Source organism: Pipistrellus kuhlii, unplaced genomic scaffold (genome assembly GCF_014108245.1).
Source record: "Pipistrellus kuhlii isolate mPipKuh1 unplaced genomic scaffold, mPipKuh1.p scaffold_m20_p_43, whole genome shotgun sequence".
Taxonomy (NCBI): Eukaryota; Metazoa; Chordata; class Mammalia; order Chiroptera; family Vespertilionidae; genus Pipistrellus; species Pipistrellus kuhlii.
The window spans coordinates 1,933,781-1,949,130 of NW_023425544.1; the positions used below are offsets into that span (position 1 = coordinate 1,933,781).

The 15,350-nt window shown below is 36.7% G+C and overlaps 1 protein-coding gene and 1 long non-coding RNA gene across 3 annotated transcripts in view; both read right to left on the reverse strand.

The window, feature by feature from the left end:
• The window catches only part of NR6A1 (nuclear receptor subfamily 6 group A member 1), a 147,477-nt gene that overhangs the window by 92,156 nt on the left and 39,971 nt on the right, over nucleotides 1-15,350 (reverse strand). The window lies entirely within an intron of this gene.
• On the reverse strand, nucleotides 5,876-8,947 carry LOC118704374. The gene is made up of 2 exons (XR_004983398.2): nucleotides 6,135-8,947; nucleotides 5,876-5,961 (listed from the first exon to the last, which is right to left on the reverse strand). It is a non-coding gene; the product is annotated as an uncharacterized LOC118704374 (long non-coding RNA).

Genomic DNA, 15,350 nt, shown 5'->3' on the forward strand with positions numbered 1-15,350 from the left:
TAATTTTTATTGCCTGTCAGTGTCTGAATAAATCCCATCACAATTACACTTTCTTTAAAGTTCAGGCCATGCTCAGGCTCCTGTGCCTAGAAGCTGACATTCTTCCTCAATGAGCCAGATCCCTAAACAATCTTAGTGCCAATTATACATACACAAATTAAAAGACCACCCTAATGAAAAACTTTTTCATGGAGTAAAGTCCTAAGTCTAAACGATGTAAATATATATCACCACTCAGTAACTGCAAAATTTAGTATTTCAATCAAATGATACAATTTAGTTGATCTTACACGTTTAGCAATTATCACCACTATTAAATTAAATTATCATGTAACTGGGCAACATATGACTGTAAATTGCTTTGACATATGCAAACCAAGCACTTCTATGGTCAGCTGGAGAACTGAGGAGTGGGACAGAATTTCTCAGTGCGGTGACAAATGCAATAACCACCACCTTATCAGGAGGGCTAGTGGAAGCATTGAACCAAGATAACACAAAGAAAAGGTGTTGTTTCTCTCACCTCCTCAGCACTCCTCACCCTCTCAGACTAACATGTACTAAGCTATGATTTGACAGAAATGTCCTCTCCTCACCTTCACATTCTAGAACAGCATAAAGATTCTAATCCAACAAGCCCAAACTTTTATGAATTCATTTGTATAGCCAAATATCTCTGAGTTAAGACAGACACTTTGGGATAAATTCCTTTGCTTTTACATAACATAGTTAAGACGCCATTGTGGAAATGCAATTTTTAAAAGGTAGTTAAGAAAGCCCCAAAGGAGAGGTTCACAATTTGCATGTGGCTTACAAAGAACTGACAACTACTCTCCCACCTCAACCCAGACCTCAAGTTTTCCATCAAGGTGCTAGCTAAGCATTTGCAATTAGTCACTTCTATAGATGTTATTCTTGATCTTTTTATAGAGACTATACAAAAAAATGGAGCAATTATCATAATTGGTTGCTTCTGATCGCTATTTATTTTGGAGACATAAATAAGCACCTGCCACTTACTGACTTTACTGTAACTAACATCTTATGGAAGATGCTTTGATCTCCAAATTAAGCTGAAAATTGATTCTCTCTTATGTTTAAAAGACTAGCAAGCTAGACCTCTACAATTTTCTTCTATCTGCCTTGATCTAAAAAAACAAATGTAGTATCAACTCAAGTCAGCAACACCTCCCCAAGAATCTTATCACAGAATAATCTCTAAGGAGCCAAAGAGGGCACTAAACATTAGCAATATAAACAAAAATGTTCATATTTTTCATTGCTTTTTAAACTTAGAAGTTGAAAATAAGACATCTGACACACATAACCCCCCAAAAAAATAGATGCACTCTGAAACTTCTAGAATAGACAGATTTGGGGTTATTACTCACATCTCAATGAAATACCGAATTTACTTAAAAATTAACAATATATTTGAATGATTTCATTTACATGCTATTTAGATAAACAATGAATGAAGCAAGTACATTTACATTTTAATATAAACATTTATCAAATGCCTGATATACACCTGAACAAATAAATGTTCATGTTTTCCCTGAGTTACATCACAGTAGAAAAGATACTCCATGCACACAATTCTAATATAAGGCTCACCGTGAAAAGTGTTATTGAACCAATAACAGGATATTGGAAGCCCTGGCCAGTTGCTCAGTGGTTAGAACCTCAGACCAAAAGATCTTGGGTTCGTTTCCTGGTCAAGGGTGCATGCCTTGGTTGCGGGCTTGATCTCTGACCCAGGTTGGGGCAGCATGTGGGGGGTAACCAATCGATGTGCCTCTCAAATCAATGTTTCTCTCTTCCTCTTTCCTACCCCACCTCACTCTCACCCTCCTCTTTCTCTTCCACTCTCTCTAAAAATCAATGGAAAAATATTTTCAGGTGAGGATTTAAAAAAAAAAAAAAAGATATCAGGAGAAATCTGGAAAGAGGATACTCAAGAAATGCTGAACCCTATGCCAGGCACTATTAACCTCTGCATCTGAACACTGCCTGGTAGGTATGCTGTTTAGGAATGTAAAAATTCTTTATGTGGCAAGAAATCTTAGGGATGCTGATTTTGTCTATCTTTGGTTAATATAACTTTTTTCATAGAAATTAGCATATAACATATTCAAGACTTGAATCTGCGTCTTCTGACTTTATTTTCTGTTCAATCTAAATCACAATTCCTGAATTCACTACGACAATGGTTTAGAAACTCTCATTCCATTCTTTCCAGCAAGCAGGAATTTTAACCAAATTATTACAATAACAACAGTAAACTGAAATTTGAATGTTATGTGCCAGGTATTTTTATATTCCTGTTAAATTGAATTCTCACAACAACCCTGTGATATAAGTGCAATTAACTGCTAACCTCCATTTTACAAAGAATAGAGAATAAACTACTTGCCAAAAGTCAGTTAATAAATGGCAGAACTGAGATGTGAAAATAACACATCTAACAGAGAGATATATCAGTAAGAAAGTGTTCTTATATTTGCCAATAAATACATTTGTGTGGTCACCAGCAGTGGCATTTATGGAAATAAAAGACCTGTGACTATGTATGGCCCAACACACCTTCAGATATAAGACAGAACAAAGGAGTAGCCTGGAGTATGGCCACATAAATTTAATTCTATACAGAAAATGGCAAGAAAACAAGCAACTAAGGAGATGTGCCAAACATAACCAAGCTGCCTCTCTTCTGTACCCATCCAGCATCTCTACCATCTCCCATTACAAAGAAGTGACAGGAAGCAAGAGTGAAGGATTCATCCCTGACACACAGCTGGGGCAGTGAAAAAACTTGGCAGGTGTTCTTAGAGAATGCTGTGACTCCTCTCCTATGCAAACCAACCCCCACGATGAGTCCTCCTGACTTTATCATACTGAGCTTTGACAAGAGCCATCATTAGTGTCCAAACTCCACATTTTCCAGGCTGATGACATGTGTCAGGTCTTGATTCCTGGTGCCACTCCTGCCTGCCAACTCAGGAAAGGATTCCATAATGCCTTTGTGTTTTTTTTTTTAAATACCTCAAGTCACAAGGCAGCAGCTGACACCAACTCCCTCCTGAGAATGGACACTTGGCCAGGAGCCCAAGCTTAAGTGGATTTGGAGGTTCTTGATCTTTATTGAAATAATGCCTACCTCCTCGCTGGCACAATTAAAATAAATTCTTCCCCAGAGAGCTGCCAGAGGTTCTGCAAGCCTCTTCCATCTAGTGATAGTCAACTTCGATTAGAGAAAAGTGTTAAAGTGTAGCAGCTGCTGGTGAATGTCAGAGCCTGGAGGGCCTTCTCAGAGTTTTGATCACTTACAGCTATTTCTCATTTCATGCTATGGACAGTTTTTAAGCAACTACTCAGCACTGCTTATGCTTCAGGTCAGCATACCAAATTCAAGTCAATGGTCCAGTTGCACTAGTTCTGGGTACATCCCTAAGGCTAAGTTGTTTGACCTGCCAGGCAGATTGATTTTGCAGATGTACTTTGCAGATGGCCAACAGGACATTAGGAAATTTCTGCAAAAAGCATGCTTTTTCATAAAGAAGAGGTAATGTGGTCTAAGTAAACACCACAGCATTGGAATCGGGAGCGCGGGCGCGCGCACGCGCGCGCGCGCGCACACACACACACACACACACACACACACACACACAGGGTTGAGGACTTCAATTCTCACCTACTGTGTGTTTGGGTTTTCATTTCCCTTCTAAATCAGCTTCCTCATCTATGAAAGAGAGCTTGGCCTAAATCAGAGATTCCCAAATGTCCCATGCAATGGCTACATCCGAGTCCTCTGGGGTTTTTGAAAACTATAGAACTCACTCCTACAAGATCAGCTTTACTAAGTGTAGGATGATGCCCGGGAATATGCATTATTAGCAATCTACATTTCCTAACGCCACTTTTTATCCTGATGCAGTCTATCAATAGTTTGAAAATCATTAGACTAAATGATCTCTAAGACACCTGACAACTTGAAAGTTATAAAACTGTAAACTGGAACTTATTTCCTATTTTTTCATCCCAGAATTTCCCTCCCTATCCATGATTAGCATTCCCATTCAAACATCAAAACTGTACAATTTCAGGTTAGCAATGAAGACATAAGTCTCAATACAGTATGTCAAGTATTAATAGCTTACCCAACCTAATTAATTAATATTTCATTTATGAAAGTATGAGTTAGATCTAGGTAAAGTTTTTACATTATATTTCACAAAGATTCAATTATAAGCTGGAACTAGCCATAAAAAACATTTAAAGGGCATTTTCCCATCCTACCCGGTTTGGCTGGATGGATAGTGTCGGTCTGCCAGGCTCAGTTCCAGTCAAGGGCACATACCCAGGTTGCAGGCTCGACCCCCCAATGATTCTCTTCATCATTGATGTTTCTACCTCTCTCCCTCTCCCTTCCTCTCTGAAATTAAGAAAAAAAATTTTTTTTAAATAAAATATCTGAAGTAACTTGTTATAAAGTTGCCATGTCAACTAGCAAAATATTCCAAGCCATTGAGTTTAAAATTCTATTCCTCTCTCTCAACTCTGGTAAAACCTCAGGCAGGCTAAATATAAGAACGACCAATGATTCCACATACAACCACAATCTGTAGCACACTCTTTTCCCCCTCTTCTAATATTCAAATAAACACTGCGAGCTAAGCAGGCTACTTGGTAAGCATTGTCTTGAAATAACACATTCTTTCAGCCAGACTTAAAGTCAGAATTAGCAGTCATAGCGTTCAGATCAGATCCAAACCAAATGGTTGCTGGAAAAGTGGGGGAGGGATTAGGTGGGAGGAGAGCTGTTGCAAAGTAAGATAAATCCATTCAAATATTTGTGTAACTTATCATCTGGCAACTTATTTTACAAATTCTACTAGCATAAGCAAAGTTATGGATATCAAGATGGAGATCTAGATGCTCAATGACAACCATCAGTCGTGATAAGACTAGATTACAAAATCCTGGGCTACACCTTTAGTCAGGATTTCTTAACCCTGAATCACAAGGAGGCTATAGATGGTTTCTTGGGAATTCATAACTGAAACTGCTTTCAAAGTTTTGTTTAGGTGCATGTATTTAAGGGAGAGAATCCACAGCTATCCAGAGTTTTTCATTATATTATCTAACAATCCTCATAATCAATATGTGGTAGATACTATGATTCCCATTTTTACAGATTGAGGAAATTGAAGCTTATGGGAGATAAAAACTTCACTTAAGGTCACAAAGTGGTAGAGCATTAGTTTCAAAAATTGATTTAAAAATGTACATATAATTAGCTGGAAAGAGATTGTTTTAATTTTAAAAGAATTTTTTTAAATATATATATAGGTACTAATGTATATGGACTAGAAAGCAAATTCTGAGCAAAACAAGCAATTTTATTTAGTAACATAGTTGCCAATGATTTTAAATATTTTGAAATAACATAATAGATATAGCTTCTAACACACTTGACATATTTTACTGCATTTAATCCTCACAATCCTATGAGGTAGATAATATCTCATTTTTATAGATAAGGAAACAGAAAAATAGGGAGGTTAAGTAATTTGCCCACGGTCAAATTGCTAGTAAGTTGCAAAGCCAAGATTCTATTACAGTTTCAAAGTCTGTGCTCTTTATTAGGCTATAATAGTACTTCTCCAAACACTTCATATATGAACATTTTAAACTATGGTCACTTTAAAGGAAAAAAATAGACAGCCAAATAAGAAACCACTTTGGAGAAATCTATCATAAGGTACTTTATTTATTCTACTGTAGCACATATGAACCAATAGCAATGAGAAAAGTGAGACCCAGCAATTATATTTGCATGCTACTTTCACTTATATAACCTCAATAGCTTTTAACAACTGTGTACAAAAAAAGATGAGTGCTATTTGTACTGCAACTTTACTGAAGCTCTGAGAGATTAATCTCACTACTCACCATTATCTGAACTTTCTTTCTTTCTTTTTCTAATTTCTTTATTAAGGTGTTACATATGTGTCCTTATTCCTCCATTACCCCTCCTCCATCATCCCCACTCATGCCCTCACCCCCGTTTTCTGTGTCCTTTGGTTAGGCTTATATGCATGCATAAAGTCCTTTGGCTGATCTCTCCCTACCTTAACTTTCTTTCCTCTAGTTTCTTATGCAGAGTTTTCCCTCTACTGGAATATCTTTCCTTCTGTGTCTAGTGAAAATTCAATTAAACCTTCAAGGCCCAGATCAAATGTGAACACTTAGATGTACCTTTCCTCATACTTCTAAACAGGATTAACACTTATTTTCTCTGTTATCTTTAACATGGATTATATCATTCTGCCAGGATAGCAAACATCCTCTTTGTCATCAGATGGGTCTATGTTTAGTTCCCTGGATAGACACTGGGCTCCATGATGGCAAGGGCTGTATGTAGGAGAAAGAATTCTTAGGATTCTGCTGCTGAATTAGTAAAGGAATGAAGAACACTATCAGTGTTCTAAGAGGAACATGAATTCATCCTGACATGTTGCTGTCATCTTTACAACTTTGTGATCAAGGCTAGCAGCATTTCCCTAAACACTTCCAGAGATGCTCCCTGCAAAGTGCCTGGGAAGTGTCTGGGCAGTCACCTACCTAAGACAGTGACTCCTATGCTACTAACCGCTAAAATATATTATTTAATTGTGTTTATGCTTCTTGTTTTTTGTTTGTTTGTTTCAAGTATATCAAGAGGCTTCAAGAGGAGTATGAAAACATCTACATCTCCAAGTTGGAGCAATGTGGGTTTCAATATTTTGTAGCACATCTGCAAAAGAAAAGAAAGGAGGTAAGTGAAACGATAAAGGATAGATTGGTGAGTTCTGGCAAACTCAAAACCCATCTAAATCACTAAACATTTATTAAATGTTTATTAAATCTGTAGCTTCTATAAGGGTAATTTAACCCTGAACTTTTTAACCCTTAGACTTTACCTTTGAGTACATAAACCCTATAGCCAAACTCACTTAAAAGATGCAATATGTACCTTAAACTCACTTTATGATAAAGAATAATTTTTTTATAAAGAATAAAATTAAGGACTTAAAGCAAATTAAAGGAATGAAGATGCTAAAAGCTTTATTGCCATGAAAATTAATTATAGGAAGCACCCTTTCACTCTTCTCTAGTTTTTCAAGTCTATCAAAAATATTCTTAGAATGCCATAAATTTAAGCAATGGTATTTTGCAAATATCTAATGATTCAGGGTAGCAGAATTTAGTATTTTTTTAAGTCTGAATATTTATTCAAATGGTATAAAGCATTAGCATCTCTTCAGGCCAAGGAGAAGACCATTTAAAATAAACCCAGGAAAGAGTTTTTAAATACTACATAGTAACAGTTGTTTGGCTTTTTGTTGTCATTTGTAAACCATTTATTGCCCTATCACTGAGAACTCAACAAAGCTGGCTAACTGAAGTGTTTTGACATAGAGAGTAGAACAATTAAACGGATGCAGAATGTAAACAGTTTACATTCAAACAAAATTCTCAGAGGTTGATTTTTTTTTAAATATGTACCATTTGGCTGCTTTAAAAATAAATTTGAGAACACTCAACAGTTAATATGTAAACCTAAAGCAAATATAATAACTATCTCTGATTAAAGATTAACCTCAATTCAGCCAGTGGTTCTGTAAGCCCTTCTGCTACTGAGTACTCCTGGATCCCCCCTATTATAGTGGTAAAACCTACACATTCTGAAGAGTTCCATATAATTCAATCATTTTCCAAATATTTCATCAAGGACCCAGCCAATAGCCAATAAAAATAATCAGTATGTCTACAATACACTGATACCCTTTCTCCAAAACCAAAGACACCTGACATTTTAGTCTATTGTGAACTCACTGAGAAATGCAGGCTTTCTATCATATTAGGTAGTGGGGGTTTTGGTTCATTTTTTGTTTTTTCAATATGGAAAATAGCCTGCAGACTACTATAAACCTCTTCGATAATTTAGTAATCCCAGCTAGGGAGATTATAAAGTATAAAGATTAATTTTTTTCATCTTCCTTTATGAAACATTTCATCTACAGATTTACCAACTATTATTACAGGCAAACAAGATGATGATGTTTACTCTCACAGAAGGTTCTATCCCCAGAAATTCAACAGCAAGTTTGTGGTGAAAAAGAGAGGGGGCAGTATGATCAGTGAGCTTTGCAATCATAAAGTCCAGTATTTAAGCTCTAGCTTGTAACCTTGGCTTTTGGCTGTGTAACTTTGGACAACCTACTTCATTTCTCTAAGACAGTTTTCTCATGAGATAAAAGTGAGTTGTTGAGAATTTAACGAGATAAAAATAAACAAATCTCAACACATAGTAGGGTACTGAATTATATTATGGTCTTTCTTACCCTCACCCTTTAATAAGTAACATATACTACTATAAAATGGGATATTTGACATTTTCAGAATTACAAAGTATCATTCAAAGCCATTTCCTCAAACATCCATCTGAGTGTGCTTGTATAAATACTACAGTCTCACAATCCTGAAGTTCATTAACTCTCTGGTGTATACAAATCAATGCAGTAGTCTCCACTTAAAACCAGAAAAGAATGTGAGAGCCTACATCAGCAGTGGTATCACTGCTCCTGAAATGTGGGTACAGGCTGAAGGGCTGCCAGGGCCAGGATTCCGCCTTCAGAGGACTCCGAGGAACATTCAACGCTGTCGGTGAGTTTGGGATTTGAAAAAAACCACCGACCGTTGACTGTACCTTGGGCTCCTTACAGACAACACTATATCTTTGAAGCAAAACAGCAGGTTGCACCTTCACATGCCAAATTAGGTCATCAGAAATAGTTCCAATGCCTATTTCCCAAAAGTGAATTTTTAAAAAGCTCTCCTCTATTTCTATTGCCCAGTATTCTTCGTTTTTTGTTGTGTTTTTGACAAATAAGTGTTTTGTTTCAACAAGAGAAGAACTCCATGATAATTCTTAATGTGCCATGCTGGTAGGAAATAGAACATAGCAAGAAAACGTTTATTAAAAAACATGTATTTCATTTTGGAGCAAAATCCAAATATTTTATACCCATTTCTCCTACATACCCTCAAAACTTTTCATTAGAGGCAAGGGGAGGATTTAATAAACAAAAATAGCACAAAACTTTCCAATGTCTGCACAGTTCCTATCACATTCTGCCTGCAATTATAGCTAATGTGGGTAAGTTTTGACAGCCCCATTAGAATTTGAGCTATTTGAAAGCACCTATTGCCTCACTATTTCCATCCACACATATGCTTATTTAAATGTTTGTTAAATTCAAGTAAAATCTGGTCTGGAGTCAGACAGACCTGGAATGCATCTCGATTCAACTCCCTAACTAGCTGTGTGACTCTAGACTAGGGGTGTCGAACTCAATCAGAGAAGGGGCCAAAATCTAAAATCCAGCCTAAATCGCGGGCCGAATGGTTTACTGAACAGTCCTAAACTGTCATTGTGATGGAAACGCAGCGGAGTGCAGTGATGACAGCGCGGTGCGGGCCACATTACAAGGCCTGGCGGGATGGATTTGGCCCACGGGCCTTGTGTTTGACACATGTGCTCTAGACGAATGTCTGAATCTCGGTGCTTTCATATATAAAATGGGGGATAATAAGAATACCTATCCTCATGGAGTTTTGAGATTCAATGAGATAATACATAGGTGCTTTGTACCATTCCTAGAACACAGATCTATATGTGAAATGCTCTATATATGAAAGCTATTATTATTATTATTTAATCCAAAATATAATCTGTGCTAATTTAACTTGAAAAGCACTCATATTCTCGGTTCTAAAGAGAGAGGAAGAACTAGGATCCTCGACTCTTATTTACATCTCCCAGTATACAAGTACAGCTGTGTGATCACAGGGCAACTTGCTAGCTTCTCCAGGAGCCCTTCTCTTCTCTGAACCATAGTTTCCCCATTTTTCAGAACCTCCCAGCTCTACTGTCAATGTTATCAATAATTATGTGGTTCCTCACTGGTTAGTCACTGAGAGAGGCCAGACACAGAACTCAAAGAACCAGTGTGGGAAAGAAGAGCCAGGAGTCGGGGAGAGCCAAGGCAACTCCACCAAAGGAAACACTGATGGCTGCACTCAACATTCATTGCTGTCGGTGGGTTTGAGTCTGAACCAACTCACTGATCAATGAATGCAAACTGCGGACCAAGCAACCCGAGGAAAACAAAGGCCACACTTGCAGAGAGTTCATCAGCTCCTGTGCTGGGTAGGAGCTGCCACTGTATCCAATTTACTGGCTAATGCCTCTCTGGCTCTCTATTATGAAATAATTAACATGTACTATTATAAAATGTGATATTTGACATTTTCAGAATTACAAAGTACCATTCAAAGTACCTTTGAATGCCTGGTACTTTCATTTTCTTTCTTTAAAGATGTTCTTTTGTTACAGAAATGATATTTTATAAGAATAAACTATATAACTTGATATCACACCATATTTTTAAAAATCAATACTTTCATAATTTTTTTAATTAAAAAGAATCGCATGCTGCTCTGGCCGGTGCTTAGTGGTTTGAGCAGGGAGTGAAGGACGTGCGGCCCGCATGCCTCATAAGGCCCACGAAATTATCTGGCCTGGCCCTGCCAAGGCATTAGGGGTGAGCTTATTAAATGACCAAATATAGCAGGCTAATTTTTAAGTTGATAATTTTGCATGGCCCTCGAATGATGTCATAAATATCCAAATGACCTTGGCAGAAAAAAGGTTCCCTACCCCTGGGTTAAAGCTTAGGCCCACAGACCGAAGGATCAAGAGTTCAATCCTGCCGAAACCAGTTTGGCTCAGTGGATAGAGCGTCGGTCTGCGGGCTGAAAGGTCCCGGGTTCGATTTCGGTCAAGGGCATGTAGCTTGGTTGCGGGCACATCCCCAGTAGGGGGTGTGCAAGAGGCAGCTGATCGATGATTCTCTCTCATCGATGTTTCTAACTCTCTATCCCTCTCTCTTCCTCTGTAAAATATCAATAAAATATATATATTTTTTTAAAAAAAGAGTTCAATCCCTAGATCCAGTTGGAGAGGGGGGTGTGAGGGAGGAAACCAATCAATGTGTCTCTCTTTCACTCTCCCCCTCCTAACTGTCTTCCATTCTCTCTAAAAATCAATAGAAAAAAATATCCAATAAGGATTTTAAAAAAAGAATCACATGCTATGTATTACTTAATATTCAAATTGAGAAATATATAAAGACTGAAAATCCATTTCCTCAATGGAAATCATCTATAAATATAGTAAGTAAACAATAAGTTTCCTTTGCTATAAAAAACAATTAAGTTTAATTACTTGTTACAAAATTTATTTGTTATCTATTAAGATAACTAAGTATTATATCATAAACTAAGTATTTATATCTTTAAAGAAGTTTTTTGTGTGTTCTTGGAGGGTTGCTTAAACAAAAATGAGTTCATTTTATACTTCCTGCTGTACAACCTGCTTCTTCACTCAGCTATACACCCTGTACAGCCTCTCACGATAAACGTTTTACAGCATACTCATTCTTTTAAATTATTATATGGTATGCCTTAGTATGACTGCTCTGCTTATTATTGTCCAAATGTACTTAAATATTCTCTTTTGCCTTTGCAAACCATGTCCCTCAAGAAAAAAAACCCAAGTGAGATAAGAGATACACATCATTTTTCTTTTTAATATATTTTTATTTATTTCAGAGAAGAAGGGAGAGAGAGATAGAAACATCAATGATGAGAGGAAACCGTTGACTAGCTTCCTCCCGCACACCCTATATTGGGGATCAAGCCCACAACCTGGGCATGTGCCCTTGGCCGGAATCAAACCCGGACCTTTTATTCCACAGGCTGACGCTCTATCCATTAAGCAAAAAAAAAAAAAAAAAATCTAGGGCTCACTTTTCTTAATAAAATTTAAAATGCAATATTCAATCTTTTTAATCCTATAACATAAGCTACGATGAGCCATTAAATTTTTCATTTGATTATGACAGAAAATAAGAACCCTGATCAATGAATAATTTAACATATACTTAAGTTTGGAATAGAAACAGATTCTCACAGCAAAAGTGAGAATTAAAGAATGCAATAGGAGGAGAAAGAAAGAGATATCTGAAAGGGAAAAAGAGAGACAGAAAAAGAGAAATGTATTGCACAAATGGACTGGGGGAAATAGAAAGGTTATCTCAAGCAATTTTAGCTTTCTTTTTGTTTTCTTTTTTCAAAATAGCTGTTTTTATTTAGTCACTGAAAAATTCATACAAAAGAGAAAACTAAAGTCCACTGGTTAGCTCCTCCCATCCATAGTATGTATCCTCTCAAATATTTCAGAGAGATTTAAAATACATGAATTTATATTTAGATAAAATCTCACAAGTTACACGTTTCATAACTTTTTTTTCAATTAAAATAGTGTGGCCATCTTTCTGGCTCAATAAAACAGTTTCAACTTCCAAGGAACTGGCTCAAACAGAAAAGATAGCAAGAAGTCAAAATGGTGCCAAACTCTCTTGACTAGATTAAGAGCCTTGGAGTGCACTAAGCAATTAACACAGTTGTTCATATTTTGAACAGAGAATACACATTTGTGATTTATAAGCATGGAGTTAAGAAAGAATGTTCAGAAAAAAAGATAGGTAACAAATAGTAATTGGACACCTACCATGCACTTCAACTACAACAAATGCCAGAAAATATGGAGGAAACAAAAGTATATAGTACAAATGACAGGCCAAATTCTAATGGACAAATAATTCCAAGTGTGAAAAGTTCTGCAAAATAGAAAACTAAAGTACAATACTATGGGAGCAAATATTGGAAGAGACCAATCCAGTCTTGGAAGTGAGAAAGGTCTGGGAGGTAACCTGAAGAAAGTGACATTTAAATGAAGACTCGAAAGGTAAGTGCAAATGACCTGGGTGAGGCTGGTGGGGTGAGCATTCCAATTAGAGGGAATGTATGGCATGTGTACATAGGGCATAGTGCTTTCATAAAATTAAAAGTGTGGCTAAAGCATGTAGAAGGCAGAGAAGAGGTCATGGAGACAAGGCCAGAAAAGGCAGAAAATTTAAAATATTACTGATAGTCTTAGAACAGTTTTTTGCAGTGATAGTCATGGATGAAAATATATATCTGGAAAGCTAATGGTGAAGAGCTTGAGCCAGCTATATGAACCTTGACAAATTAGTTCACCTTTAGTAGTAAATCTGTGTCATCATAGGAGATGAGGTAATAGTATTTACTTGACAGGTCTTCTTGAAGAGTAAGAATACATGTAAAACATTTTGGACAGAACCTGAGAGATACTAAACAACATACTAAGATCTCTGTGTGTGCGCGCCAGGTCACGGGTGTTTCTCTCTCTCCCCCTTTCTCCCTCTCTCTCTCTCCCCCTCCCACTCCCTCTCCCTCTCCCTCTCCCTCTCCCTTTCCCTCTCCTTTCCTGTCTGAAATTCCACCCTCTTTGAAATCAATAAAGAAGTATATTTTTAAAAAGAAGACGACGACTAATCAACAGTAATTCCTGCCGGATGGTATTCTTTACACATGACAGCACTATATTACTAACTTGTGAGCAGCCATAACAACTCTCAATCCAAATCTATTTCTCCCAAATGTTCCTATTCCCATTGTATTATTTTTCCCATTGAATTTTTGAAGCTTTGAAAATGAATCTTTGATCTTTCATCTGCATTTGTAGCACCATTTCCACTAATTTACCAATGTCACTTATGAGATGTTTGCTTGGTGATATTTTTATCCTGTTTCAAAAGAGAAAACAAAGGTCAGAGGTTGAAACTAACATTAGAACTCACATTAAGTAAAGAGAATGTAATATATTTTTGGTTAAAGATAATTGTCAAAATTATGTCTATTAGGAAAGGGTGACTAAGGCATTTTAATTTTAAGTTTTTGTATAACAAAACCTCTCAGAGAGACAGAGACAGAGACAGAGACAAAGACAGAGAAAGGAACAGAAAGTAAATCTCACAACTAAGATTATTTTGATAAAAATCATGTTAGGGCCGAAACCGGTTTGGCTCATGGATAGAGCATCGGCCTACGGACTGAAAAGTCCCGGGTTCGATTCCAGTCAAGGGCATGTGCATTGGTAGCAGGCAGATCCTCAGTGGGGGATGTGCAAGAGGCAGCTGGTCAATGTTTCTCTCTCATTGACGTTTCTAACTCTCCATCCCTCTCAATTCCTCTCTGTGTAAAATCAATAAAATATATATTTTTTAAAAAATCATGTTTAGGGCTTGGCATACTGCATCTTAGTTATGCTGACAGAATACTGGACAACTAAGATGCTAAACAATCCAGACACAACAAATCAACAAAAGTTCCAGCACAAAATCTTTACATAAAGGATTTTATTTCCTTTTCAATTACATAAATCCATTCCATTCAACACAAGGAAAAACAATTTGATGTTATTGATTCACGTAACTATTCTGTCAACAGAACTTATTACATAATGAGTAGCAATTCTATCAATAGTATTAGAGCTATTAGTATATTTCTACATACACATATATACCCAGAATAGTGAGATTAAGACACCAAAAACACCTCTTTTCTATTTCACATCTAAGTTTCAAAGGCTCGTTGCACTAAGCCTCCTTCTAGCTAGTCTGTAGCTATTTTCCTCCCTCTCCTCCTTCCCAATCTTTTAGCTCTAAGATTCTCAAATGTAAAGAATTAATTCAACATTCATCTCCATCTTATGACTGATGTTCAATTCATTTCTACTTATGAATAAAGGTTACTTAAAGTAGTTCGTTAACTACTCATAAAATCCAACTAAGCGTAAACCTAACCCCCAAAATTAATAAGAGAGTCTTTCATATTATACTAAGAAGACTGGCTACTACAAAATGAGCGGCAATGTTGCAAATATCCTACTGCAAGCACATACATAAAATAGGCTGAAAATCGTATAATTCTCAGAACTGCTAGGGGAATCAACAGCAGCTTTCAATTGTTGCTATTCTTGCTTTTTAATCTTCAATTATGACTCAATCAACATTTTCAAATTAGTCTGATGCATGCTGTGTATAATGATAGGTATTACCTCAATAGTATCCTTATTTTTAAAATTCATATGCTCCAAATATGAACTATACCACAGTCAAAGAAATGTGACTGGAGAGCCACTTCTGAATAAGCCAAGATTCTGAAGTTTGAGGGGCAAGGGAAAGGAGGCAGTATCTATCTATCTATACATTTTTTTTGAGAGAGAGAGGATGAGGAAGATGTAGGGGAGAGAACGATGTTTATTGTTCCACTTATTTATGCACTCATTGGTTAATGCTTGTATGTGCCACTGA